The sequence below is a fragment of the Lontra canadensis genome, unplaced genomic scaffold (genome assembly GCF_010015895.1).
Source record: "Lontra canadensis isolate GAN:19392208 unplaced genomic scaffold, GSC_riverotter_1.0 scaffold36, whole genome shotgun sequence".
NCBI classification, from domain to species: domain Eukaryota; kingdom Metazoa; phylum Chordata; class Mammalia; order Carnivora; family Mustelidae; genus Lontra; species Lontra canadensis.
Genome location: NW_022631030.1, coordinates 13,260,873 through 13,285,583, shown reverse-complemented (window position 1 = coordinate 13,285,583; position 24,711 = coordinate 13,260,873). Strand labels below are relative to the sequence as shown.

Sequence of the window (24,711 nt, the reverse complement as noted above, 5' to 3'; positions counted from 1 at the left end):
CCCCGCTGCGGGCGTCGCGGGTGCAGGAGGAGGCGGAGCGGAGGAGGCGGAGGCTGCGCCGGCGGCGGGCTCCGGCAGGGCGCGCGCCGGCGAGCGGGGCGGGGGCGGCCCGAAGGCGTCGGGGTGGGGGTCTCGGGCACCGCAGGACCAAGTCCCCGGGGCCGACTGCGCCGGGGGAGGGCGAGCGCGGTGCGTGTCGGAGGTGGGGACTCTGAGGCCGCGGCCCGGAGCCCGGCGTCCCCGCCCCCGAGCCTGACGGGGCGGCGAGGCGGGATGAGGCGCTGGCGCGGGGGGCTCCCGGCCGAGCCCCCGCGGCTGCCCTCGGCGGCCAGGCGCTAGGCTCGGCGGCGCGGGCGGTGCTCGGCGGCGGCGGCGGCGAGGAGGAGGAGGAGGGCGTCGGGCCCGGCGCCCGCGGAGGGCAGACACGGAGCGGCGAGCGGGTCGCAGCGACGCCGCGGCGGCGCGGCGGGGCCGCGGGGCTCGGTAAGGCGGGGGCCGCGGGAGGGCCGGGGGCTCCGGTGACGTGGGCAGGCGCCGCAGGGAAGGCTGCGGGGGCCTTGCTTTCCTTTTTAGAAGAAATTATTATTAAAGTAAAGGTTCCGGATCGAATGTTCTTAGAAGACCATCTCGGGTTTCCCCCGTACCACCCCCCCACCCCAGTCCCCGCCGGACTCATTTCTCCAGCCTCCCCGGGTGGACCGCGCTCCGGGCGGACCGCCTCCCGCGCTCGCATCTCCAGTTTCCCCACGGCCTGGATTGACCAGGGATTCGGACGGATTTCTGGCCTGCTGCAGTGCTTCGCGCCTGAGGCTCAAGTCAGGCAAGAGCCGTGACTCCCAGGGAATGGCCGAGTGGGGGCTCTGGGGACACCGGCGCTCCCAGAGGAGCCGCCGCTCGAGCGTTACCCTCCGCTGCCCACGGGCGACCTCGCGGTGCCCGCCCCCTGGTGAGCGTGGAGCTGGCCGGGCGAACCGTCTCTGCTCGCAGGACTCCCTTGGAGTTTTCCCTCTAATCTTTCTAATTGGCTGAAGTTGCCGTTACATACTGGACGGTACCAGTGTTTTTGCCCCCCCCCCCCCCCCCCAGCCCTGAACTCACCCGCCACCCTCTATAGTGCCTTTCTCATTTTGTTGACTTGAGGAAATATTTATTTATGTTAAAGATTTTCGCAAACAGATCGCGAGAAACGGTAGGGAGAGAAAGTCAAACCTGATTTCTTAGCTTTAGTCTACTTCTGGACCCTTTATTATAACTTCACCTTCTGTTGCTGGAGCTTTAAGAAGGTGGAGGGAGAGGACTCACAGCAGGATGCTTGGGATGCAGTTTAATAGTTATCTTTTAGGGAATAGAATTTGGATAATTATAATTTTGATTCGCGTGCAGAATTGCAATCTGCTTTTAAAGTGCTTCGGGCACTGCATGATGCTACATGGGCCACATCGAATTGTTGTCAGCATCTCTTTTATTTTCCATTCTTTCAGAGTTTTATTTGGCACAGATTTAGACTTTTTAAATCAGTCTGAATGGAAATAACTTCTGATACACGGGTTGCTTTTGTAAACATAGTCTGTATTCATATTTCTGTTGGAAGAAGAAAAAGCATGTGCTACTAGAGTACAGTGGCTATGAGAGTCCAGAAAGCGTGCTAGCTTGATTCAGTAATAAGAGTTTAATATTTTTGGGTAGTGATGGTTATGATTCATTAAAGTATGTTTTCTTATTGGTTAACTTGAAGTCCAACTTGGAATCTTGATATTTGCTCTTTGGACTTGAGAGTGAAGGAAATAGATGCTTAATTGCTGCTTCCACAGGACGTCAAAGTTTTTCAAGTACTCATTGGTATAAATCTTTTTAAATAGGGCTATTCGTGAAGATGAGGGATTATGGTGTTCTGATTTCCATTTTCAGGAATATCTGGAGCCTACTTCATTCCTAAAATTGGATATATGGTGATGCCTTATAGAACAAGTCTCTAGAATGGTGTGAGTTTGGAACTGTGCTCAAACCAGTCATCTTCATACTGTAGTCCTTATAGCAGTCCATGGAATAAAGCAGCACTTTGGACAGAGACTTGTCCAGCCATAGCTGGTGTGGAGGCCCAGTTTACTGCATGGTCGTGCACATTGAGGTAGGCGATAAAGTGTAAGTGGGCCAGAGAGGAAATGTTAGTTGGAAGAACCTTCCTTGGTTATATAACTGTTTTGTTTTCTAGGAGTGACTAGGAAGCAGCCAGGCAGGTTCAACTGTCATTAGAGTCTTTGATGTTGGTTTAAATTCCAGTAGTTCTGTTTCTTTTATTTTCTTTTCCCAACCCCCACATCATTTTCCAGTCATCAGCTGGGTGACTTTAATGGCAATACATTCGTCTCCACCTCCCATTCTCTTTCTCTTCTTTTCTCTTTAGATGTCTTATTCAGCTGGGTTTTTCCTTTCCAAGCTGGGCCACAGTGTATTGTCTGCACAGTATATATAGGTCCACTGTTGACTGTAAATGCATTTAACAAATGTCCAGGAGTAACACCTGTTTCTTCAGAAGACTGTGGTATAAGAAAAATGGAAAACATGAACTAAATATTGTATTTTAAAGATTGTGTAATGTTGTATTTATAGATAATGGCTAATGTTCTTGAGAGTTTGTAGGATGTAACCTGTTATAACCCTTGTAATCTGATGTCCATGGAAGTAGTTAAGAGACAAGAGGACTTGAAACCAGGTCATGGTTGCAGTTTTGCCATTTAGTAGCTGTGTGGCATGGTTCCCTCTTTGGGCAACTTATTTACATTTCTGAGCTTGTTTTCCTTATGTACAAAATGAAGATGAGAAGGCTTGCATTGTCTTTCTTAACAGAGTTGTGAAGGATGAGATGAGAGAAGAACGTGAAAATGCTTTATAAAATTTTTTATATATATAAGGTATTAATGGCATTACATAATTGTTTAAAATATTTTAACATCAATTTTTAAAAATGCACATAGGGATGAGTATGTGTTAGATCTTTTCCTCTTCCAGTTTTTTTTTTCCTACTTGGAAGAGTTTGGTTTTTTTTCTCAGGAAATCCATATGTAGTACCTATGGCTTTGGATTTTTTCCTTCTTCTTCTTCTTCTTCTTCTTTTTTTTTTTTTTAGGATTTTATTTATTTGACGGAGAGTGAGTGAGAGAGAGCACACACACAGCAGGGGGAGTGGCAGGTAGAGGGAGAGGGAGAAGCAGGCTCCCCACCCCAGCAGAGAGCCTGTCCATGTAGGGTTCAATCCCAGGACCCTGGGATCATGACCTGAGCTGAAGGCAGACACCCAACCAACTGAGCCATCCAGGCCCTCCTGTAGTTTTGGATTCTTCGGAATTTTTGGCTATTCTGGGACAGATGTCAAGCTTATTTCGACTTTGTGAGCTTCTTTAAAGTATCATTTCAAAATACCAAAAGAGGGGCTCCTGGGTGGCTCAGTTGGTTAGATGCCTGGCTCTTAATTTTGGCTCAGGTCATGATCTCAGGGTCCTGGATCGAGCCCTCTGTTGGGCTCCTCAGGGAGTCTGCTTGAGGATTCTTTCTCTTTCTCCCTCCCTCCCAACTCCTGCTAGCACGCTTGTCTCTCTAAAACAAATAAATAAGTAAATCTTAAAAAAAAAAAAAAAAGAGACCCACAATGTCAAAGGAGGTTACAAGTTAGGATTTATGAAAAGAACTTTTTAGAAAAAAAGTATTTTTATTTGTCTGCATTATTTAGTATAGAATTTGGCAGAATTCACTCAGTAGGCCAAATGTAGCCCACAGCTTGTTTTTTGTGTGGCCTATGAACTAAGAATGATTTAAAAAAAAAAAGATTTATTTATTTGAGAGAAAGAGAGTGAGAGAGAGAGTGAGAGAGCATTATCAGTGGGGAAGGGTATAGAGAGGGGCATACTCCCCGCTGAGCATGGAACCCGATGTAGGACTCGATTGCAGGACCCTGGGATCATGACCAGAGCTGAAGGCAGATGCTTAATTGACTGAGCCACGCAGGCGCCGTAGAACTAAGAATGATTTAAAAGTTTTATTTCACTTTTTTTAACAAACATATTTATTGAGTACCTGTGATTTAAAAATTTTAAATGGAAAAAAATCAAAGAAGAACATTTCATAGCATGTACAAGTTGTATGAGATTCAAATATCTGTGTCCATAAGTGAAGTTTGACTGGAACACAATCATGCTTGCTTGTTTGTGTATTGTCTGTGGCTACATCAGCAATAAAACAGCAGAGTTCTTGCCACAGAGACATTGTGGCCTGCCAAGCCTGAAATATTTATGATCTGGCCCTTTGTAGAAAAAGTTTGCCAACCCCTGATTTAGGACTTAAAATCTTTTGCTTTACTAGCATAAGCCTTATTTCCTATCAGAGCATTATAGGGGTTAGGACCCCTGTAAGGGTGCTCATTTCTGCTTTGGAGCCACAGAGACTTATGCTTGTCTGCCAGCTGTGGTATTTACAGACTTTGCACAAACTAATTAACATCTTGGTGTCTGAGGTACCTTCTTGATTGAGAGTAACGGTAGAATCTGTCTTAGAAGTTGTAGTGATGATTAAATGATACTTGTCAATACTTAATATAAGCATATAGTAAGCATTCAGTGAGTCATAGATGATGATAATGATGATGATTAAATATGCCTAAAATATTGTAGGTCGCCTTTGCCCCTATATTACAGAGTTGTTTTCTTGAGTGGTATGCTACTTGTTACTGAATTTTCTCCTTACTGAAACTATTAGTTAGCAACTGATAATTGGAATAATTTGAGAAATTTCCCATAAATTATACTGTATTTTTATTAATCACTTGCTTATTTAGATGGTTAAAGTGATTGGAAAGAAAATTCTGCTCTATTTTTTGGAGATTCTGGTTCTTAACCATTCCCTGTTACTGTTCTGTGTTTGCAAACAATTTAGATACCACTTCTAATTTGGAACTGGTATTTTTTTTTTTTTTACTCCTTTTTTTTTTTCTTAAGAAAGATATGTGAGAAAACCTATTTTAATGAGGCCAGCATGTTAGATAACTTTCCTTGCATGTATATGACACTCTGAATTTCCCTTATGACTTGCATTAGTATCTTTGTAACATCTTCAGAGTTGAAATAATAAAACAATATTTTTTCCTAAAGGTGGACCTAGTTTACTTTCTAGATGCTTTGATACTAAGCTGCTTTTTGAAGTATTTGGTTTAAATTATCTTACAACTGAGAAGTTGGATGTGCTTCTCATCTTCAAGTGCTGGTTTAGTTAACATGAATACCAAATTAAGAGTGAGCAAATAAAGGTCATTGTTCTAATGGAGTTAAACAAAACAGAATTGGGGTCATTGTAGCTCTTGCATTCCTGCAAATGGAGAAGTTTCTGCCTCAGATGATGCTTAAGTGCAGTTGGATGATCCAAGGGAGATAAGGGAGAACATTAATGTTCCCACACTGTCCTTGGTAGAACAGGGGGGTAGAAGCAGAAGGGCCCTCCGGTAAAACCACAGAGAAGCAGTATCTGGAAAATTGAAGTGCAGGCTTCTAATTGTAGCACCTAAAAAAAAAAAAAGTAGAAACCTAAAGAAGACCCAGTGTCATGAGGAGATTAATATTTGCTCTTGAGGTTAAAACAAAGAAACCAACCAGACGTTATCTAGAGAGATGAAGTTTGAGAGCGAATATTCCCCCAAGTAAGTAAAAAGTAGAGATTTGGTAAAATGGATGTTTACAGTTTCACAGTATACCTTGACAAGGGGGTCTTCTCTGGTATAGAAAGGAGAACAGTCTTAGGACAGGTTAAAAGGAAATGAGAAATGAGGTGTTTGGTTTAATTTTTCCTAATGAACATATGAACGAGAATGCTCAGAGTGGAAGTAGAATTCTGGTTTTCAGAGAGAGCCTGTTATTTGGCTTACAGTCATATATCCATTTACTACCTTATTTTATACTTTGGATTATAATATACATTAATATTGGAGGTTGCGGAGATGGAAAGCATTGAGAGCGAAAGCATGTGGACTTACGTATTATGAGTGTTATGGTATGTTTACGTTGTCTCTATCAGAAAAAAAAAAGTGCCCTACTCCGGGTAAGAATGCTAGAGTACGTATTCTGTTTCTTTATGTTTAGTTGGTAAAATCTTTATTATCTGGGGTTCTGTCTTAATCATCTTGGATAAGGCTTGATCTTGACTTCATTGTTTTAATTCCTTCATGTATAGAATGGAGAACCCAACAGTCCTAACTAGTTGTTTTATATCCAATGGCCTTCCCAGATTCAATAACAATGCTGGCTCCAGTAAGATGAGGGAAACCAGATCTTTTTTATCAATGAACTGAAAAGTATCCATTGAGTACATACTGTGTATTTTGCACCATGCTAGATGCATTGGAGAATAGATATTTAAAAAGGTGGCATTGAGTCTCTACTCTCAGGAAGTGTTCATTTCATTGGGAAGATAACTCTATTATGAAAAATAATATTATAAAAGAGTTGGCAAAAGGACAGGGGGATGATCCTTGATGTGGCAGTTTGAGGAGTTGTGATGTACTGTGGGAAAGGATACTTTGTGGCCTTGAACATTTGTAAAATGAACCTACTGGACTCCCTTCAGCTCTGAAATTTCCTCATATTTTCTTTGTCAGAGCAGCAGCTATCTGAATCAGCTCTCAGGAGACAACCCATTTGAACTGCTTAGTTCAGGCCAGATTTTTTACACTCATTCTGTGTAATAGCTTGATTTATTAGAAGCTGGGAAAGGGTTACATAAATTTCCTGGAAATGCATTCAGAGGACAACCTTTCTCATGAAAAGTCAAGCATTTGAGAAGTGGCAAGACACACGTGTCCCTGCTTCTGAGGCAATAAATTTGAGTCTTGGAACTCAATCATTTTTGCTTTCTTAAGGTCTTCACTTCTGCATATTTTCTCTTGTAAGTTATTCTCTTACTGGATCACCTCTTTTTTGTACACTGACATGCCTTATATTACTTGGAGCAGTGATGGTTAATCATTCACCAAGTGACATTCTCTGCACCTTCCTTTTAGTAATAGGACCCTCAGGGTTTATCTGGGCACACGGCCACCCAACTAGACTACATTTTCTCGACCTTCCCTTAGAGCTAGGTGTGACCATGTGATGAAATTTCTGCTAAATGGATGTGACCAGAAGTAATGTATGTGATCTGGGTCATGGCTTTAGAAAAGAAGCTGGTTGCTTTCTGTTCCTTTTCTCCCCCTTTGGCTGAGGATGGTGTAGTTAGTGCTGGTGCGTATTAGTCAACCTTACAGGTGAGAGCAGCATTTTAGTGGGAGAAGGATCCTTGGAGTCTCCTGCCAGCGATGAACTGGTCATTTATCTTCAGATGGTTAAGTGAGAGGAATAAAATTCTACCTTGTTTGAACAACTAATATCTTAAGTGAATGAATAATTTCTCTTACACTACCTTTCCTTTACCTTAAGATTTCCTTTAGCTGTTGACCAATTTCTTTGGTCCCTTTGCAGTAACAGTTATTTATACGTCCATGTCCTCTTCCTCACCACTCTTCTCTTCTTTAGCCTGATCCGTTTGAGCTCTTGTTCCAGTATGCTACTGAAATTGTTTTTTTCCCCCAGTTTTATTGAGAAATAATTGACATCACTATATAAGTTTAAGCCTAAACATATAGCATGATGTTTTGATTTATGTATGCTGTGAAATGATTGCCATAAGAGGTTCAGCTAACATTCATCTTCTCTTACAGTTACAATAAAAAGAAAATAAGAAAACTTCTCCTTGTAATGAGAATTCTTAGGAATTGCTGTCAACACCTTTCCTGTATATCCTACAGCAGTATTAGCTAACTTCATCAGGTTGTACATGACATCCCTAGTACCTGTTTCTCTTATAACTGGAAGTTAGTACCTTTGGACCACCTTCCTCCAATTTCCCCTTCTCCCCATTCCCACCTCTGATAAACAAAAATCTTCTCTCTTTTTCTCTGAGTTTGGGGTTTTTAAATATAATATAATTTTTCTAAGATTTTTGCATGTAAGTGAGATCATAGAGTATTTGTGTTTCTCTGTCTGACTTATTTCACTTAGCATAATGCCTTTGAGGTCCATCTATGTTGTTGCCACTGGTAGATTTTCTTCTTCTTGTTGTTTAATGGGTGAATAATACTGCATTGTGTATATACCACAGCTTTTTTTATCCAGTCATCTACTGATGGACACTTACAGTTGTTTCCATGTCTTAGCTATTATAAATAATGCTGCAGTGAATGTGGGGGTACAGATATCTTTTCCAGCCAGTGTTTTTGTTACCTTTGGATCTGTTCCCAGAAGTGGAATTGCTGGATCATATGATCCAGCATATGGGAGTACTATTTTTATTTTTTTGAGGATCCTCCATACTGGTTTTCATAATGGCTGTACCATTAGTCCCAAGAGTGCGCAAGGATTGTCTTTTCTCCACACCTATGCCAGCATTTGTTATCTCTTGTCTTTTTGGTGATGGCTGTTTGAACACGTGTGAGGTGAGATCTCATGTGTGTGTGATTTTAATTTGTATTCCCTAATGACTACTGATTTTGAACATCTGTTCATGTACTTGTTGGCCTTTTTGTATATTGTCTTTGGAGAAATGTCTGTTCAGGGACTTTGCCCATTTTTTAACTGGGTTGGTTATTTATTTATTTATTTGCTATTGAGTTGTAGGAGCTCTTTGTATGTTTTGGGTATTATCTCCTTATTAGATATGTGGATTATAAATACATTTTTCCATTCTGTACATTGTCTTCACTTTGATGGCTTCTTTTGCGTGCAGAGGCTTTATTTTGTTGTAGTCCCACTTGTTTATTTTTTATTTTGTTTCTTGTGCTTTAGGTGACTATGGTGGCTATAGCTTTATAGTATAGCTTGAAATCAGGAATTGTGAGGCCTCCTTTTTTATTCTTCTTTTGTAGGATTTCTTTGGCTATTTGGAATCTTTTGTGGTTTTGTATAGATTTCAGGAGTGTTTTGTCTACTACTGTAAAACATGCCTTTGGAATCTTGATAAGGATTGAATTGAACCTAAAAATGACTTTTGGAAGTATTGATATTTTAACAGTCTTAATTCTTCCAGTCCATGGACCCATTTATTTGTGTCTTTAATTTCTTTCATCAATGTCTTGTAAGTTTTCAATGTAGAGATCTTTCACCTTCTTATTAAATTTATGTGTAAATATTTTATTGTTTTTGATGTTATTGTAAGTGGAATTGATTTCTTTATTTCTCTGTCAGAGATTTTGTTAGTGTATAGAAACACACTGATTTTTGTATAATGATTTTGTACCCTGCTGCTTTACTGAATTCGTTGATTAGATCTCATAGTTTTTATTAAGTCTTTAGGGTTTTCTAAATATAAAATCATGTCATCTGCAGGTAATGACAAATTTACTTCTTCTTTTCTAACTCTGATACCTTGTTTTCTTTCCTTTTTTTTTTGCCTGATTGCTCGAATTAGTACTTCCGGTAGTAATGTGTTGAAAAGGAGTGGTGAGAGTGCACACCTTTGTCTTGTTCCTGATCTTAGAGAAAAAGCTTTCATCTTTTCACCATTGAGTATGAGTTAACTGTGGGCTTGTTGTATATAGCCTTTATTATGTTGAGATATGCTCCTTCTGTGCCTAATATCTTAAGAGGGTTTTTTTTTTTTTAAATCATGAATGGATGTTGAATTTTGTCATTTTTTTTCTGTGTTTAATAAGATGGTCATATTTTTTTTTTCATTTTTTTTTAACATGATTTATCTCATTGATTGATTTGTGTATGTTGAACCATCTTTGCATCCTAGGGATAAATTTCACTTCATCCTCATGAATGATCCTTTTAATGTGATGCTGAATTCAGTTTGCTGGAATTATATTAAGAATTTTTGCATCTATATTCATCTAGGGATATTGGCCTGTAGTTTTCTACTAGTGTCCTTTTCTGATTTTGGTATCAGGATAATGCTGACCTTATAAAATGAGTTTAGGAGTGTTCCCTTCTCTTTAGTTTTTTAGAAGAGTTTGAAAAGGATTGGTGTTAATTCTTCTTTAAATATTTGGTAAAATTCACCAGTGAAGTCATTTGCTCCTGGGCCTTTCTTTGTCAGGAGATTTTTGATTCATTCTCCTTACTATTAATTGGTCTGTTCAGATTTTCTGATTCAGGCTTGGTAAGCTGTATGTTTCCAAGAATTTTTCCATTTCTTCTAAGTTGTTTGTTCAGTTTGTTCCTATATAATTGTTCATATGAAATTGTTTTTAATCAAGGCTTCAGTGACCTGTGTTGCCAAAGCCAGTGATCAGTTGGTTCAGTGTCTACATATTACTGACCTCTCACCAACATTTCACATTGGTCAATTAACTTCCTCTGACGTCCTTGCTACTCATTCTTTGTGTCTTTTTGCCAACTTATCTCTATCTCTCTACTGCTTCCCGAACATTTGGAGTGTCCCTGGGCTCTCCTCAGGTGATTTTATCCATTTTCATGGTTTCAGATACCGCTTATATGGTGATGAGGCTCAAATTCCCATCTCTAGTACTGATTTTTCTTCTCTTGAGCTCAAGGTTCCTCTAACTCCATTCTTCCACTTGGATATCTAATAGGTACCTCGAATGTAACATGAACACAGCAGGCCGAACTATGCATTATTCTTTTTTTCATTTACTCCTCTCACCACCTCTCCCAAGTCTTAGGTATCTCAAGAAGGGATACCACCATCTGTCTAGTGGTGTAAGCCCATGGAGTCATCCTCCACTTTTTCTCTTCTCATCTCATGTTAAGACCTGGCAACTCCACCCTGAGAGTACTAGCTCTGCCTACATCTCAGTTTTTTCCATGTTAGAAACCAAGGCAGTAGCCTTTCTCCTCTGGAAAATGGCAGCAGACTTCTCTGCCTCTTCTTTTGTTTTTGTCCTACTCACTACCTCATACACAGGAGGCTGAAGTAATGTTAAGTGTGAATCTGATCATATCATCTCCTTAACTGACTTTCTAATACACCTAACACTAAAACTAAAGCTGAAAATTTTATCATGGAAACGTGATAAAACCTCCATCACGGCGTTTATGAAACCCTGTACCAGTGGTTCACAACTGGGGAGGATTTTGCCCTTAGGGGACATTTGGTAGTGTCTGGAGACATTTGTGATTGTCAGACTTAGGGTGAGGTGGTGGGGACAGTGTTTTACTCGCATCTAGTGGGTAGAGGCCAAGGATGCTGTGGAACATCCTAGAGTGGACAGGACAGCTCCACCAACAAAGAAAAAGGTGGTGCAGAATGCCTGTAGTGCATCATATGGCTTCTGGCTTTCTCTTCAACCTCATCTTCCTTTATTCTTTTCTTTGTTCACTGGGCTGTATTCACAACGATGTTCTTACCCCCACCCCCACCTTTTTTTTTCTTAGTGGAGTTTATTTTTCGGAGCAGTTTTAGGTTCATAGCAAAACTGAGTGGAAGGTACAGAGATTTCTCCTATACTGCCTGCCTCCACACAGGCCCAACCTCCTTTATTATCAATATCCCCTGCCAGAATAGTCCATTTAATTTATAATCCCCTTCTCCACAAGGTATTTGAGAAGCAGGGCCTCTTCGCTAGATACATACTATATCCCTAACATTTTTACTTAATAAATGTTTTTTGATGACAGAGTCCATCATGAGAACGGGAGACAAGGTTTTCAGTGATAATGATAAATCAGAGGATCCAACTGGGAACAATAGGGAAGGTTATGGTTTTCTGGAGGATGGGGGAAAAAAATCCCTGAAGTAAGTCTGCTTTAGCCTTTATTTTGTAGTTAATTTTGTAGAATAGAGCAATTTACCTCCATTTTTGTGAGGCGGCATATGACAAGAGTAAGCTGACAGCAGGAACTTTTTAAGAACGAAAGGTTATCTCAGGTTAAGCTTTAATTTTGCCTTGTGTTTCACACCAGTTAACTCTGCATGTTCGTAAAGCTATGTGTACATAGATCATTGAATACTGCAATTATGTCAGCTTCTGGGGAATTCGTGGTCTTAGCTTTCTCCAAAATCAGAATTCCTTCTACATTATCTTTGGAAGATAATTGTCTGCCCTCTTCTGTATTTGCAACACCTGATGTTGCAAACTGTAACTCAGTTACATGACTGCCCAACTCTTTTTAAAAAGAGTTCTTATTGTTTAAACATTACTCATTATATTAAAGTGCAGAATGTACTTCCCTGCACTTCCAATACAAAACAGATCTGCTGTATTTTCCACATGATAGCTTTTTAGCTGTCATGTGAAAAATGGCTGGTGTTTTTAAAATCTTCTCACTAGCCTTTTCTCTTTCTATGCTAAATGTACTCCTTTTCTTTAAAAATTTCCTCATATGACAAGGGATTTAGATCCTTTTCCTGGCCCATCCCTAACATTTTTGGGGCTCAGGGCAGGAATTAAAATTAAAGTCCATATGCCATATGTCTGAAAATGTGTAAGTCACAAATCAAGCCCACTGATTGCCTACCTTTATAAATAAAACTTCATAATGACCTAAAATCAGAGTCAGAGGGGGAATTCTCAGACTCTGTGTTTCATGCCAGAACCAGCCTCCCACCTTACATCCCCTTCTTACTCCAGGTTCCTTGCATGACGAACTTTGTCCTCGCACATAGAGGGACATGCGTCCCCACATACCTTTCACACAGCAACTTCTTTTTTTTAAAGTTTATTTATTTTAGTAAACTCTACATCTGATGTGGGCTCAAACTCATGACCTCAAGATCAAGAGTTGCATGCTTTCCTGACTGTGCCAGCCAGGCGCCCCTGCACAGCAACTTTTTGACTATCCCTTGGGCATAGGGCTGTAAATACTGATGGTAGAATCATCTACCCTTGGGAGGATCAATTCAGGGAACAGCCTTGAGCAATCCTGTAAATAAAAGATTCTGGGGTCCTTGGTAAGAGGAGGGCTGGGGTAAGTAAGCTGCAGTTATGTATACTTTTAAGCCCTGAAAACAGCTGGTCAAGTGTGTGGCCAGTGAGAGGTCAGTGCATGACCCCCCAGGACCCCAGGCCCAGGATGGGTGTTCCAGTTGCCTAGATCCACAGAAGTACTGTTCTAGCACAGTCAGACTTTGGTCTTCATTCTGTTTGCCACAGCTGGTTATTGTGGAAAGTGTTGCATTCCCTCTTACAGTGCTCCACATTACACATGTTGTTTTAATTAGAGCTGCTTAGCCAGTGTGCCAGACAATGCTCTGAATGTGTTACAGATGGGCCAGACATACTGATTTCCTGAGTCCTAAGAGAGGATGGTCAGTGACAGAGTGGTAAGAGCTTCGGGGCTTGGCCTCCAATAGCCTGGCTTATTTACCTCAGTGTGTCTGTACCAGTATTAGCATTTTCTGTATGTGTCGTAAGTGAAAAAGATTGGGAAACCCTGCTCTAGATTGACGTACGATCTCTGTGTATAAAGTGTTTTGCATAAAACCTTAATAGCATTTCTTATCACATTATTTGGTTTGCCTGACAGTGTTGGAGATGTCAAAGTAGGTTTGTGCCCTTCTTATTAATGAGGATATAGATGTAGGTTAGGTAGCTTAATGTAGCTACATATTCTCAGTCAAGTAGGGCAGTTGAAACTAGAACTCCGTTCTTCTGACTCTTATTTTGGTATATTCTTTCTACTAACCCAAATTGGCTTTCATGTATTTTTTTTGGACAGCCTATTACTTCTGGTTCATTTAGGGCATGAAGGCAATTTTTTTAGAGTTTTTCTTTCTCAACTTCTGTAATGTCATCTCCCTTTGTTGATACTTTTTAATCTAAAGACTCTGTTTTACATTTAATTCCTATTAAAACCTTTTTCTTTTTTTTTTTTTTTACTTTTTTACTGTTTAATTGATGCATCATTTTGAAACTTGATTCTCTGTATTATTTATTTTGATAGCTCTTGTCCCTAGATTACTGTCATATTTACACTTAACTCTTGAATGACCTGGGTTTGAACCGCACAGGTCCACTTATATGCAGATTTTTAAAAACAAATACAGTACTGTACTGTAAATGTACTTTTCTTATGGTTTTCTTAATATTTTTTCTCTAGCTTTATTGGAAGAATACAGCATGTACTACATATATATATTAATTGGCTGTGTTATTGGTAAGGCGTCTGGTCAAAATAGTAGGCCATTAGCAGTTAAGTTTTTTGGAAATCGGAAATTATATCTGTGTGGGGGTTCCGCCCTTAACTTCTGCATTGCTCACAGGTCAGCAGTGATGTTTGTTCAGAGTGGTTACTTCCGAGTTGTTTATAAAAGGTTAGATTACATTAAGGCAGGAGAATGTACAATGTATTTTAGAAATTTTTTTTCAGAAAGCAGTTATAAAAAGTTCTAGCCCTTAAAGCTAAATTCATTATTCTTTTTATTTAGTGTCCATTCTGTATTGATCTTTACAAATATTATTTTATTTAAACCTTGGAAAAATATGGTCATTTACTCAGGTTACCTAACTAAATGGTGGATTGATTCTCAATTCAAATCTAGGTGTGCTCTTCTTTTCTTTCTTTTTTAAGATTTATTTATTTATTTATTTATTTGACTGACAGAGATTACAAATAGAGAGGCAGGCAGAGAGAGGAAGGGAAGCAGGCTCCCCGCTGAGCAGAGAGCCAGATGTGGGGCTGGATCCCAGCACCCTGGGATCATGACCTGAGCCGAAGGCAGAGGCTTTAACCCACTGAGCCACCCAGGCACTCCTAGGTGTGCTCTTTTAAGTATTGTGAAGTGACTTCTCAAGTTTTAATTTGGGCTGGGAAGGAGATGTTTTCCAGATTTATATTCTTCTTTTTTTAAAAGATTTTATTTTTAAATTAATTTCTTCATCCAAAGTGGGGCTTGAACTTACAACCCTGAGGTCAAGAGTTGCATGTATGACCGAGCCAGCCAGGCGCTCCCCAGAATGTTACCCATGCATGTCCCCTAGGAATTACCTGGTCTAAGTGTCCATAGTGCTGAGGTTAAGGTTAAAACCCTGCTCTAAGGGTTTTAAGTAGTCAAGGTTTTACTTTGAATGTGTGGGTGCTTTGATGTTTAGCTGACCATCATGGTGATAGTCCTTGTGCCTCCATAGTCTGTATTCTTGATTTGTCTGCCTCCTTACTTGGGAGCAGGTGGTCAGTGAGAGGAGAGCATGATGTTTATCCATTTCAGTCCTGTGTTTCTTCTGGAAAATCTGGGATTTAATCCTAAAGACTTTTTGAGTTTCAAAGATTGAGCTTTTTAAGTTTAAATGCATATTTTTCTTAGAACTTTTGATGGGGGAAAAAAGCTTATGAAACATAAGCAACTAAGCTTGGCTTTTGTGTATCAACTTGCTAGCCAAGGTTAATTTCTATGAGGTATTTGTTGGTTAAAGTACAGATCTGAAGGGATGGTTGCTTAGCATTCTAATATAAGTTCTGTCTCTTTTCTTTTGTTCTTGAATTTCAAGGTATGACCAAAATGTCATGGTAGCACTTCTGAATTTCTTCATTGTAGCTTTCCCAGACTTAGATTTTGTGATCCTTTGATCTAGAGTGCTGTACTCACCTCCTTAAACTTAAGTTTCGTTGTGTCACTCTTAACCAACAAGAATCACAGTCCTGCTGTACTTACTAAATTCTCAGGCTTGTTTTTCCAATGAACTCTTTATAATCCTCACTTCAGGATTTGGCTTCACTAAGTGCTAAATATCTATCTTATTAGTATTATCAACTGCCAACATTAATTATTATTGAAATGCCGGGAACTATTCTTAAGCCCCTTGCATCTATTGTCAGTTTAATCATCACAGTTGCCCCATGAAGTAGTTACTCATACTAATTTTTTTTATTGTAGTAAAATTTACGTAACATAATTTGCCATCTTAACCATTTTTAGGTGTATAGTTCAGTAGTGTTAAGTATATTTGCATTGTTGTGAAACAGATCTCCAGGGCTTTTACAGCTTACAAAACTAACACTCTACCCATTAAACAACAACTTCTTATTTCTCCCTCCCCACAGCCCCTGGTAACCTCCATTCTTTCTGTTTCTATGAATTTGACTACATTAGATGTCTCATATAAATGGAATCATACAGTGTTTTTCTTTTCATGGCTGACTTATTTCCCTTAGCATAATGTCCTCAAGGTTCATCTGTGTTGTACCATGTGACAAGATTTCCTTTCTTTTTAAGGCTGAAAAATATTACATTGTATGTACCTACCACATTTTGTTTATCCATTCATTCATTGTTGGATACTTGGGTTGCTTCCACCTCTTGGTTATTGTGAATAGTGCTGCTGTGAGCATGAATGTGCAAATATCTTGAGATAACTACTTTCAGTTCTTTTAGATATATACCCAGAAGTAGAATTGCTGGTTCATATGGTAATTCTGTTTTTAATTTTTTGAGGAACTGCCATACAGCTATCCTGTTTTCTACAACAGCTTTGCCATTTTGCATTCCCACCAGCAGTGCACAGGGGTTCCAATTTTTTCCAGTTTTTCCCATATCTTCATCAACCTTGTTATTTTCTATTATTTTATTTTTAATCTCTTTGCTTGTAGCCATACTATTGGATGCGAAGTGATATCTCATTGTGGTTTTGATTTGCATATGCCTAATGATAGTGATATTGAGCATTTTTTATGTGCTTGTGCCTATTTGAATATCATCTTTGGGGAAATATCTATTTAAGTCCTTTGCCTACTTTTTAACTGGGTTTTTGTTGTTGTTGAGTTGGGAGTTTTTTGTGTATTCTGGGTATCAGTCTCTTAACATATATGATTTCAGATATTTTATACCGTTCTGTGGGTTGCCTTTTCACTTTTGTTAATAGAGTCTTTTGATGCACAAAAGTTTTTAATTTTGGTGAAGTCCGGCTTATCTATTTTGTTTTTTGTTGCCTGTTCTATTGGTGTCCAACCCAGGAAGTCATTGACGAGTCAATGACATGAAGTTTTTTCCTTATGTTTTCTTCTAAGTATTTTTTAATCTCAGTGCTTTTGTTTGGACCTTTGATCCTGTTTGAGTTAATTTTTCTGGGTAGCGTAAGGTATGGGTCCAGTTTCACTTTTTTGCATATGGGCATCCAGTTTTCCCAATACCATTGTTGAAAAGACTGTCCTTTCCCATCTGAATGGTCTTGGTACCCTTGTTGAAGATCATTTGACTGTATATGTCAGTACTTATACTGATTTTGTAGATGGGGTGATTGACATTGAGGTGTGACTAGAGTATTAACGCTTTTTAAAAAAAAAATAATTAACCTCAAAATAAACTGTATTTGGTACAGTAAGAGGAAAGAAGTTTTTTAGGGTTCTGAGTTCTTTTCTTGTGGTAGTCTTTTTCCAGGAGGGTAAGTGTCAGGAACTTTGCACCCCAGTTCTGATAGGTTGCCACCTTTTTGTACTCAACTGGTAATTTTCAAACTCTTAGCAACAAAACCCCTGTTTTCCCCAAGCAAAATCTTAGGTGGACCTCCAGTGTTTCTACTGATGATTAGTATTTTTTTAATATATATTCATCTGTAAAATAAATGTATATTTACCCATTTTTGCTAATGAATGTTAACCCAAGTTCATGCATTTCTGGTTTCTAGTGTGTTGAAAATGTGTGTGTTACAGTTTTAAAAATTTGTGCCTGTTACAGTTTTAAAAACAGGTAATCATGTACTTACAGGAACACCTTCAGATCAGATGTTTGCAGAACACCTGATGCTTTCCCACCGATGTCAGTGTGAAAACCAGTAGCTTATTTAGATATCTTTGAGGTTCAGCTTGTGATTACAGAGAACCATTTTTCTCTATGCAGAATTAGAGTGTTAAATATGAGAAACTCTTGACTTCTTTAGTGCTAAGATGTGAGGCTAATTGAAAGCCTGACAACCTGGCCCAGAATGATTTTTTTCATTTCTCTACTTAGCATTAAGTGTCAAAAGGCAGTCATTTTTCTTTGTGTCCTACAGTGGTTTAAACTTAAGTTCACATCATGTATTTTAAGATACTGACATTGATAAAGGTATCAGAATTTTTGTAGTTAGTTGTAAGAATTTTATTCTTTGAGATAAGTCTGTCAGCAGCATTTGTTAATTTTGGTAGAGAGTGTTTTTGGGCTTCAGCATTCTTAGATAAAGTAAGGTGTTCCAGAAACAGATCATTCTGACATAAAAAGTTATTTTTCCTAATGGAGTGTCTCCCACAAATTTACCATATTTATAATAAAATGGAATATTTTTTAAAGCTGTAATTATTACCTAATTACTGTGTATTGACATTAAGTAATTTTGCAGAGCCCAGGATGCTTGAAAATTGGTGTAGCTGGCTGATACTTTAAGTTTAGCAACAATAAGAGATATTGACTCCTCTTCAGGATATGGTATAAGAGTGTTTAAAAAGGAAGAAAGCTTAAAGGATTTATTTGATTTCTTTTATGCTTTTCTAAAAAGACTTATGTATTTGAGAGAGAGCGAGAGCATGTGAGCAAGTGAGGGGGGTGGGGTAGAGGGAGAGTGAGAGAGAATCTCAAGTAGACTCTGTGCAGAACCTGATGTGGGGGCTCGATCCCATGACCCCGAGATCACTACCAGAGCCAAAATCAAGGGTCGGATGTTCAACCAACTGTGCCACCCGGGCACCCTGGAGTTCCTTTCTTTTTTATGTCTGGTATTCCAGTGTGTGTGTGTATGTGTTTGTGTATGTGTATGTATGTGTGTATATACCACATTTTCTTTATCCATTCATCTGTGGATGAACACTTAGGTTCTTTCTATGTTTCAGCTATTGTGAATAATGCTGCAGTGAACATGAACGTGAGGTAGCGGTTTCATTTCCTTAGGGTATGTATCCAGAAGTGGAGATTGTTAGATCATAAGGTAGTTTTATTATGAATTTTCTGAGAAATATTTGTACTGTGTGCCATAGTGGCTGTGTCAAATAATGTTCCCACCAGCAGTGCCCAAGGATTCCCTGTTCGGTAACAGCCATTCGGACAGCTGTGAGCTGCTGTCTCATTGTGGTTTGGATTTGAATTCCCCTGATGCTGAGTGATGTTGAACATCTTTTTGTGTACCTGTTTTCTGTTTGTAGGGCTTCTCTGGAAAAATGTCTCTTCAGGTCTTCTGCCCATTTTTGAATCAGATTTTTTGAAAATCCTATTTCTTTTTTTTTTTAGGAAAAAAGAAATATACTTAGTATGTAATATATTTATATTTTCTTTCTTTTCTTTCCCTCCCTCCCTCCCTCCCTCGCTTTCTTTCTTTCTTTCTTAATTTATTTATTTGAGAGAGAAAGCAAGAGAGGGAGAGCACAAGCCAGGTGAGGGGCAGAGGGAGAAGCAGGCTCTCTGCTGAGCAGGGAGCCTGATAAGGGACTTGATCCCAGGGGATCATGACCTGAGCCCAAGGCAGACACTTAACCGACTGAGCCATCCAGGCTCCCTGTATTTTCTTTCTTGGTATGTTTCTTTAGTATACAGTAAGTGACTTCATTGTTGACTCATTTGGAAAAACAAATAGGTTCTCACATGTGTATTCAACTATTTTCTCTTGGGCTACATTCTGAGCTAACATTTTAAAAACTTATTGAAGTGTATAAAACCATATTTTGAAATAATTTTAAAACAGCATTAGCTAGTTTTAACAGCTCTTTATTTGTAAGTTGGCTTAAACTAATAATATTAATTTAGTAGATATTTACTAAGCTATATATTAGAAGTAAGGAATAAAGAATGTAAGGAATAAAGCAGGGTTTTTCTTTATGTTCTTTATATTGTCAGAAATTAAAAAAAATAACATGAGTGCTAGAATTGTTTTAGATATAATATAGTACTAACTTTTTAGAAGTTAAAAAATTCAAAACTCAAGAGTTATATTTTAATTCTATTATAGTTTATGTCTAGCATGCCTCATTTATTCTTTCATAAATAAGTATTGCTTATGAACATGTTGCCCAATTTTCTTATTTTCTCCTAATTGTGTATGAGGGGCAGACATTATTTCTCCATTTATATAAAGGTCTATCTTCATTTATCATGCTGATACAGTTAGGTACAAAAATCATCAGACTGAATATTTTTTCTTCCAATAATAGTAAAAGGAATTTGCATATATTATTCCTAGGAGCATATTAATTTCATGATAAATATGATTCTAATATATAGTTGACCCTTGAGCAACATAGGTTTGAACTGCGCAGGTCCAGTTAGACATGGAATTTTTTTTAGGAGTTGATAGCCAAAGCCACCAGGCATTTATTTACAGCTCCCCACCCCAGTCACCACAGGATGGAATTGAAGGTGACTGGCCTGAGCACCCCGAGAGGCTCTCCGAGGCCCTAGCGGTTCCCAGGACCCGCACCCGGCAGGGCTGTAGATCTCCCCATGTGCTGACAGGGCAGCTGGGTGGAGCACCCCGGGCTGGCAGGCAGGGGGTGGGCTGAAGTGGAAGGAGGTGACCAGAGAGCAGGGTTGTGCAGGGAGTGTACAGGGAGCCCATGTCCCCCTTATCCCTGCCCCTCAAGTGTGGCTGGAGCTGCAGCTGGGCTCAGGCCGGTGGTATACCTCCAGGCATGTCTCCATGGATGTCTCCTTGCCTCCAGGATGTCGTTGCTGCCAGCACACACACCAGTTGTCTGTCACTGACCAGGGCCTCCAGGCTGCAGAACATCTCCTCACAGCATCTTGCTGTTGCTACTGCCTGCCTGGCCCTGCCTGGCCCACATCTATGCAGATTTTGTCTGCTAAGAATACCCACAGTACTGTGAATATATTTTTTCTCCCTTTTGATTTTCTTAATAATATTTTCTTTTCTTTAGCTAACTTTAGTATAAGAATATAGTATGTGATACATATGACATACACAATATGTGTTAATCAACTATTTATGTTACAGGTAAGGCTTTTGGGCAACAGTAGAATTGGGTTTTTGGGGAATCAAAGGTTATATGTAGATTTTCAACTGTGGAAGTGGGGGAGTCAGCACCACAACCCTTATGGTGTTCAGGATCAACTGTATTTAGTTTGCCTTTTTTTTTTTTTTTTTTTTTTTTGCTGCACCCTTAATACTGTAGGAATTATTTCGTGAGATGTTCAAAGTCCAAATTACTTTGATTACTAGAACACATTGCTTTATCAACAATTTGCTCCTGGTAGGAAGTACTTTTCCTACATTTATTTGCTTAAGTGTATATCCTGAAAACTATTTGGTGAATTCCTCATCCCTGCTTGTTTAGAATAGGAGAGTTTGTTTTTTACTGGCTTTTTCTTAAATAGGGGACCTGGTTTTAGCATGTGGAACTAATAAATTCATGTAGCTTGTGTTGTTCTTTTACAGGGGGATGTTCTGAAGCAGGAGAAAAGTTTCAGAAAAATTTTCAGATTAGACTTAGCTAGATTAGTGATATGACAAATATAATATTCTTAGTGTTTCAGGGTTATGGACTTTAGAAGTAGCAAAAGAAACCCTTGGTTAAGTAAGCCTATAAAGGTGCTAGCAGTTTAGAAATGTTTCTGAGTTAATTTTATACAAAATCTGGAATGACTTTTTCTTTAAAGCCTTTTTCTTAGCTCGTTTCAGAGCTACCTTATACTAAATTTTAACAATATTTCTGTATTCCTGTAATCTTTGCTGTGTGATTTATTCTTTTTTCCTCTTTCGACTGTCTTCCTTTGTATTTTGTGCTCATGAAAATAAAAAATCTGAGATTGGACCTGTTTTCTCTGGGGAGAATCATGTTTAGTACAGTAGTGGGGGCTCAGTAAATTTAAAGTAGTATGGCCAACCTTCTGAAAGCATTTGCCTTAGTTAGAAACAATTATGGAAACTTTTCTGTGTGAAGGATGCTCTCTTATCTTGGTATCAGCCAAGTTCTTTCAGCATCTTGCCTTAGTTTGTGTCCGTGTAGTTAGTTCTCAGCTCTGCTGTTAGAATTTCTTTCAGAGCTGTTCATGCAGTTCCTTTTGTGATTACTTATTGGATAAGTTTTTTTGGGGGGTAATTATTATTATTTTTAAAGATTTTATTTATAAATAAATATATATTATAATATATTAATTTATATATAATTATTAAATATAATTATATATCATAATTATAATATAAATAATTTATATAATCTATAAATATATATTTATATTTATAAATATTTATTTATAAATATAAATATATATTATATATGAGAGAGAGACATTGTGTTATAAATATTATGTATTATATAAATGAGAGAGAGAGACAGCAACAGAGAACGCAAACATGTAGGAGAGGAATAAAGCAGGCTCCCCGCTGAGCAGGGAGCCCAACGTGGAGATCAATCCCAGGACACTGAGATCATGACCTGAGTCAAAGGCAGATGCTTAACAGACAGAGCCACCCAGGCACCCCGGGGCGGGGGCGGGAGGTGTAAATTAGTTTTTGATCATTCAGCTAAAATAACAGTATTTTATTGTGCTAGAATAGATTTTGGAGATTGCTATTAGCACATGTGAGTAGTAGGAATTTATTTAAAAATTGGTGGTTTAAGTGGACAGTTTTAACAATTAAATGTATGACTTTTATGCTTAAGAGTTATTAAAATGTACAAATAAGGGTAAAATTACTTATATTTTAAATTATTAATGCATTTGTATTTATCCTTTAGGTTCTTTTCTATTTTAGTAAACTTTATAACTTTGAGAGCTCTCATTTAAGCATATTTATTGTCAGATTTTAAGAAAGAACTTTTAGATTTAACTGTATAAAATCCCATAATATATTTCTTTCCTTTTTATCATGTATGATTTAAAATATAGAAGGACAAGGATGAAAGAAATCCTGAAAAACAAAGTTAATGAAAAGCTTTACAAAATCATAAGTATGATAATTATGATAAGAAGTCGCAAGACCATTACTGCCAGTGATGGTCTTTGTGTTTTACTAGACTCAACATTCATTTATGTCCAGGTAAATAAATTATTTTATTTCACAAAAGAGATTTAATAATTTACGGCTGAAGTGTAAATGAAATACTGTGGCCCTTCAGTTAAGTAATGCTCATGCAGGCCTCAGATATAAAAGTTCAGTCAGTGTCATTGTTGCAGCTCATGTCATTGAAGGAATGGGGACAAAAGTTTGTTTGTAACTACCATGGAACTGAGTACAAAGACGCCAGTGACCTTTGAACTTCTGTGGCTGTGTATCTGAACAAGGAATTGTTTGAGGATGGGAAAAGCTGCCAGTAGACTTAGGATATGCTTTCTCCTTGCTTTCTACAGAATTGTTGAATGACCCTACTCCAGAAAAACAAAAGTGTAAAAACAAAAAAAAAAAAAACCCAAAACAAAACCAAAAAGGCACCCCCAGACTCCCCAAACCCCCCAAAACAAAAAAACAAGAAACCTTCCACACTAAACATTTGATTGGGAGAAATACTTATTAGTCTCAGAAGAATCTTAGGTTCACACAGCTAAATCCAATTAGGTACTCATATCTCAAAATGATAGTCTCTGTAAAAATGTTATCTTCATTTACAAAAATGGCAACATTAATTGCAGCCATTTTATGCATGGACAAGTCTGGTAGAGGCTTGTGGGTTCCTTCCTCTAGAGTTGTTATCTTTTTAAAAACCTCTCCTCCAGCTCTGTTGGTTGAAAAGTCCTTTTGTATCTGGGTCGCACTAATTCCTTAGTTTTCTGTTACATTGTTTAAAAGTTGGGCATTATTCAGACAGTGAAACCCATAAATGTTTGTCAAGTGAATGAGTGAATTAATAAATACACAGGAAAAATGTTTTTTGTGTGTGAGAAAGTAGGAATAATGGCATTTGCAGTACTTTTTTTTTTCTTCTTCTCCCAAGGTAGTTAATAAAAAGCTGGTAACATCTTTCAATAAAAGAATACCATAAATACAGTATCTCTTTTGCAGATAAAGAGTCCCTCAGGCTCTGAGTTTACTTCTCTTGGTTGCACTAGCCAGTGTTCAAACTGGGGCTGAGAAAACAAGGTTTTATTTCAAAGCTGTTGTTTTTGAAAACAATACTGCCATTACCATTTTGGAGAAAAGCTGTCTCTGGCTTATATGGTTGCATATCTCTTTTACCTGAGATTAATAAAGCAGGACGTTTGTATTTGAAATCAGTATAGTGGTACGCAATTAAATAAGTACATGCACTTTGAGGTAATTCCTCCTCGCCATCTGATCTCTTTATGATCAGTGGTCAGCACTGTGAATTGGTTTTTAGGTTAGGATACATTGCAGAGATCCGATCATATTACTTAACTGGAGCCATGGCGATTGAGTCTTGACTTCATTAGCAGCTTTGTCTTTGTGAATGAGAAGGGGTAATGTGTAAAAAATTAGTGTGGCAGTTATTGTAAGAAAAATGACTTTTAAAAATGATATTATTTATTTATTTTAGAGCAAGAGAGAGAATGAGTGCGGCAGCAGGGAGAGGTAGAGGGAGAGAAGAGAGGGAATCCTAAGCAGATCATGTTGAGTACCGAGTGTGGCAGGGAGCTTGATCTCACAACTCTGAGATCGTGACCTGAGCTAAAACCAAGAGTCAGATGCTTAAGTGACTGAGCCACCTAGGCATCCCAGAAAAATGGCTTTTAAGTAATTTTTTTAGTAACTTTTCTGATGTGTTCATGTATCAAAATAGGTTCAGAGAAGTTGAATGAATTCTTTTTTTTTAAAGATTTTATTTATTTATTTGACAAAGAGAGAGAGATCACAAGCAGGCAGAG

General features: G+C 38.5%; 1 protein-coding gene across 1 annotated transcript in view; it reads left to right on the top strand.

Annotated features, from left to right (window-relative positions):
* Positions 1–415: 415 nt before the first annotated feature.
* The window catches only part of ARHGAP32 (Rho GTPase activating protein 32), a 281,739-nt gene continuing 257,443 nt past the window's right edge, over positions 416–24,711 (top strand). The window contains exon 1 of the mRNA XM_032868916.1: positions 416–483. The gene's annotated coding sequence lies outside the window, so the exon portion shown is untranslated. The remainder of the gene's footprint in view (positions 484–24,711) is intronic.